Source organism: Coturnix japonica, chromosome 1, assembly GCF_054131305.1.
Source record: "Coturnix japonica strain WE chromosome 1, WE-NBRP24, whole genome shotgun sequence".
NCBI classification, from domain to species: Eukaryota; Metazoa; Chordata; class Aves; order Galliformes; family Phasianidae; genus Coturnix; species Coturnix japonica.
This window is the reverse complement of record NC_140663.1, coordinates 104,391,844-104,397,843: the sequence shown is the minus strand read 5'-3', so window position 1 is coordinate 104,397,843 and position 6,000 is coordinate 104,391,844.

Here is a 6,000-nt window from a genome sequence, read left to right as displayed (position 1 = left end):
ATGAAATATGACACATCTTTGTTTTCCTTTCCTAGTGCCACCTTTGTGTGACAGGATGCTACTGGATGTGAAAACAAACAGCAATGAAAAGGAGTATAAGCTGCAGCTGATACACTTATTTCTCAATTAGTACACATTGGACATACATTGCTCAGCTCTCAATTAAATTATTCTCTTCACACTCTACATGACCTTTCTGGTTGCAATAAGCTTATTTGTTTTAAAATAAGTTCTACAATACTCTTTTTTTTCTGATAAAGCAGGTCAGGTATAACTTTTCTTAAAAAGGAATGTATATGTATACACCAACATACACTCAGTGATGTCATTTTATTACCAGAAACAATAATGCTATCACACAGCCTGGATTATGTACACGTGTACAGAACTATTCAAGCAAGGTAATATACATGTATGCTTGTAAATTATTTTGAGTTCTTTCTGTGCTTCTTTCTTGATTCTTTTTTAACTTGAAAATCAGGCTTGTTATCAGTGAAGCATTTCTGTAGTTTCATATAGCTTTTTGCACACAGCTTCATTCTTTTCAATAAATTTATTTATTTATTTATTGTAGAAAAGAGCCATTCATTTTCATTAGCAGCCTATGTTTTTCTTTACCATTGTTTAGTGTTCTCCAGATACTGCAGACAGTCAACCTCTGAAGCATGTTCATCTCACATGCTGTTGTTAACCAGCAAAATTCATTTCAAAGACATGACTTCTATGAGGTTATAAAGGAAACAAAATGAAAAATACATTCCACTCCATGCAGCAGCAAGGAAGGGTCAGGAGGAAAGGTTTGATCAGTCATTCCACAGGCAAGTGGAATATTTTGCTGAAAAATATTGCTTTATTCCTCAAAAATGCATGTATTTTTTACTTAGAAAACAAGAGATGATCAAGATGATTTAAAGACTCCACATGCATTTCAAAAACAGCTGCCCTTGATTGCTCTCCCTTGCATTTCTCTCTGGAGTTTTCAGTATAGCCAGCTGCGCTCCTGCATCCTGGGGAAACAGAAAACCTTCTGCTCTGACACTTAGAATGTTTACAGTTTGGGGGAATCGGACTTTTTTGGAGGAAATGGGAAGAATAACAACATACAAAAATAGAGAAATGTGTCTCCCTTTCATGAATTACAAGGATGTACCATGTATGAAAAGCAGAGGTATGAGGGTGATAGTAGTTGTGTTATATTATACAAAGTAGTTTATTTTTCTTTTTTTTTTTTTTTTCATATTTGTTTTTTGCTCCAGTAACAAGAGAATCTTCCAGACTGAAGTTTTCTGGAGAACACCTTCTCTGCTTTCGAAAGGATTATTTTTAGTTTGAGAGAAAATTCAGTGGCAAAGAAACCAAAACATACACAGAGTTTTAACTGATACCATGTGAAGGAAATTGAAAGAAAAGGTCATTTTGACTGAAATACTTTTATTGTGATTGCCTTTAAACACAAGCAAAACACACTTCAATAGTATTTGGAAGGATATTGAAGTAGTCATGGAAGAAAGGATTCACTGTGTTTATATTTTTGTCAGTTGAAGAACAAAAAATACATTATTAAGACATAAGGTTTTGTACATTTTTGTTGTTGTTATTCAGAAGTCTTTCTTCTTTTAATATAAACGTTATATTTACAATGAAAAAAAATCTATTTTAAATGGCAGATGATATTTTAGATGGTACCAGATATGTAACCCCAGCAGACACTGTTCGGTATCTTCTGTGAGACTGAAGGGTTAAGAATTGTAAGCTCCAGTCTAGCTTTTCTCTACATTAGTTTTTATTTATTGTCAAAGTCTGCTCATCTGTGACCATCCAGGTGTAATTCTACAAAAGCAAACTTTCCTTTAAAATTCACTCTTCACTATTGAACTTCTGTTGGCATCTCAGAGACAGTAACACATGTTGCACAATACTACTGAGGCAGAGGGTATCAGTTTGCATGTATAAAATTTCTGCCTAAGATTGAGTTCATGATAAATCTTTGTTGATGTAACAAATAAGACACAACTGAAGATTTTAAGCAGCTTTTTGTGTGCATTTAATGACAGAAATGTGACAACACTCTTTGTGTCTGATATCACAGTTTTTATTTGTATCGCATCAAGTTTTCTTCTCAAAAGCTGACATCTAATTTCAGCCTGAAAACATGAACACTATTGTGTTCATAGAACATCTGAATCAGTAGAGGCACAAGCTAGGAGAATGTTACTTTTAAATTGTTTTCCTTAAATATGCATCAAAAACCAATATGAAATATATTATATTAAAGTGTATATAACTTAATACTTCGGTTTATTATCTTTAAGAATATAATATTTACACTCAGGCTTACAGCCTCTCTGAGATTCAGCCTGCATGTCTGTATTTCCTCCTAATATGAAGAGTGGCTGATGGAACTAGGATTGCTCAGTCTGGAGAAGAGGATGCTCGGGGTGACCTTATCACTCTCTACGACCACCTAAAAGGAGGTTGTGGTGAGGTGGGGGTTGGCCTCTTCTTTGTGATACAACAAGAGGGAATGGCCTCAAGATTCACCAGGGGAGGTTCAGGTTGGGTATTAGGAAAAATTCATTTTCTGAAAGAATGTCCAGGCACTGGAATGGGCTGCCCGCGGAGGAGGTTGATTAAGTGTTCATGGAGAGTTCAAGGAACATTTAGATTTTGTACTTACAGAAATGATCTAGTGGGGAAATATTGGTGGTTTGGTTGCTGGCTTTGATCACCCTGGATCTTGTCCAACTCTGGTGATCCTATGATTCTATAACTTCATGTTTTCCACTAGTTTTTTTCATAATGTTCAGCTTTTCCCTTGCTTGTGAAGAGCATGCAGCTGGGGGACCAGCAGCCCTTAATGTTATGGATGTTTCTGCTCACTGGATCTAAGTATGTACATAGTTCTTCCTCACAGGAGAGTCTGACAATAGTTTCCCAGTCTACTGTTTACAAGGAGCATTGAAAAGATAAGTTGAGAAGAGGAAAAATACGATTATCTGCTGAACAACTCTGGAGCTGTCTGTAGGAAACAAAGGCAACAAACATGTATCAGCAGTATTACTAGGGAGGAATAGAGAAGATAAATTGAAACAGTTTGACAAAACTTAGGTTTTTCTCCTTTTCACCAGACCGTACCAACAAATGCGCTTCAATGATTAAGCTTGAATATTTTTCCTGGGTAAACTATTGCCTCTAGAATAGCTGGAAAAAGATATTTCCTGACAACAAGAAGCTCCATTGTAACAGCTGAAGCACAAAGCAGATAAGATCTCCTTTACAAGAAAATAAATAAATAAATAAATCTACATTCATTGATTAGAAATTCACTAAAACAAAACACATAGCAGAACATAGTTTGAAACATGAATGTTGGGCCTTGCTGACCATGTTAGTCATGGACTCCATAGCCTTCAGTCACACAGCAAACTGGAAAACACTTCCTACTTTTTCATTCTTCAGTTTTCTCAGTTCATGCTCTGTGTAATCTATGTGATTTGCATGGTTCTTCAGCAAGGAGTAGATATGTGCCACACATCCCAAAATGTGAAGACCGTAGACACTCTGTTTCCAAAGCAAAAGCTTATACTGTTCAATTATTGGGCATATTCTTCTAAAATAATGAAGGACAGTGCAGGACCACTTGCCTTGCAATCATTTCAATTTAATCTTGTCAACCTTGTTATTTGATTTACTGAATCCCCAAAATTTACCATTTTATTTGAGTGTGAAGCTTTATGGACTGACACAACTATTACATTTTCAGTATAACTGTGCCCAATTAGTCACTGAAAATTTATATATACAAATGTTTGAAGATGCCCCTTAATTTTATCAACCAAAAATGTTGACAGTTCCAACTGCTGCAGTACTGAGTCTTTGAAAAGATCTACTGCTTAAGTCTCTCTATATGTACCTATATACCACAGAGGAGTCTTCTGATCTTGTTATTATATAGCAACTCCAACAAGAGCTCTTCGGTCTTCAAATCATAGTCACTGACTGACTTGAAGCATAAGAAAACTGACTGGAAAAGCAAAATAGATGGAACCTACATTCTTGATTGATTAAATGCTTTTTAAGAGTTGATAGGAAAAGTGTTGAATTCTCGCACTTTTGTTGGTTTTGTTTTGTTTTGTTTTTTTTTGACCTTTATGAAACAGCTACACTATAGTGAAAGGCAGTCTTGTATCATCAGACCAACAATCCGATTAGCTGTATTTACCCGATAGACAGTATAGAATATTTGACAACAGCTGAACTAACACATGCAGAAAACTTTGGCAGATAAAGGGCAAATAATTCATTAACAAAGATGAACAGAAAATTTGTACTGCCTTTTTGCTGTTGTTTTGTTGCCAAACAATACCAGATGTTCATGACAAAACTGCTTGTGAAATTGGAGAGACTTTTTTACTAATTTCATTTTTGTGTGTGTAATTCTTTTAATGTGAAAGCTGGGGGGTTGAGTCAAAATAAAGAAAATTAAATTTCAAATGAATCCAAATGGCAGCTTACAAAAAAAACCAACCAAACAAACAAACAACAAAACAAAACAAACCAACCAACCAAACAAAAAGATATTTTGGCTCTGTCACAATAGTAGGATAAGTGATACAAATAAGAAAAAATCATTTAAATCCATGAAATGCAGCCAGTAAAAATAATGTTTTATTTCTTCTGTGATTTGCTGAATTATCAAAACTAAAAAGCATTCTTAATCTAGCAAAATCTATAAGTTTAACAGTATAACACTGCTTTATATCTATTCTTCAAATACTAACTACGACCATTTCGGTCATGTCTAAGTACATCTGGACATGCGATTTGGGCAGCTAGAAGGAAAGAAGGGAAAGTTTAACCAGCATCTGCAAGTATCAGATCTATGTTCTTCTTTTCTAGCTAAGGCCCTGAAAGCTGTCACAAGGAATACTGAAAATGCAGTGCTTCTCTTGAAGAATTAATCCATTACACATTAACTTTAGAGCTGAATGTAATTTTATCTGTATGAAAACTGTGATGGAAATTGGAGAAACACTAAACGAAATGGTAGGTTAATTTGAAGTTTCTTGAGGCGTTACTTATACTAACATGCTTGAGCTGCTGATGTTTAGTCTGGATTGGGCACATGTTGGAACATGCCTATTCCTGTCTAGGAAGCATGACTGTTACTTTTATTTTTGTTAGTTACCTTAATGTCATATCTACACTCATTCTTTGAAGACCTGTGATCTTTCCCTATTTGTGCATGTTGAATGACTTTAGTGAATTTACAGCATAACTTCAACCAACACTCATCTGCACAGGGGTCTGTGGTGAGGCAGATAAGAAGGTAGAAGGATTTCTGAGTTTGCTACTAAAAAAGCAATGCCACATAAGCCACTACAGCTCCTCACATATTCCTCCGTCCCAGTGTGCCATTATTGCTGATGCCAGCAGAAATTGTGAGAGCGTGTAAAAGTGTACCTTCTCCTGATAAGAAGAGATCAGACAGAAGGGAGGCAGAGCCATGACTATTGTTATCAGCAGCCCATTCAATTACAAAGCTTCCTCATCCCATAAGATTAACAGTTAAACTGACAGGGTCACCTTTTATTTTCCTGTGGTTTGACTACTCCTATATCTGTATTAAAAACCCACACTGTCACAAACACTTAACATTCTTCAGATTTATGCAGTATGCAGGTTGGATTTTAATTTTGTTTTTGTCTTGTTTGAGTTTGTTTTTCTCCTTGGAAATGAAAAAATGTATTAAAAATACTCCAAGTAGTCTACTTCCAACAGGCTGCATATGTCCCTTATGCATATTACCCCAAGCAGGTTTCTTAATTGGTCTAATTATTTTTGCAGCTTTTTAAAGATAATTTTCAGATAACACCTACAAATTTTGATGTTTAGGTGCTCTATCTGTAAAAGTTGTGTAAACACACCTACGAATGAATGAGAAAATGGTTGCAAGATTATATCCAGAGAGTAGTGGTCAATGGCTCAGTGTACAAATGC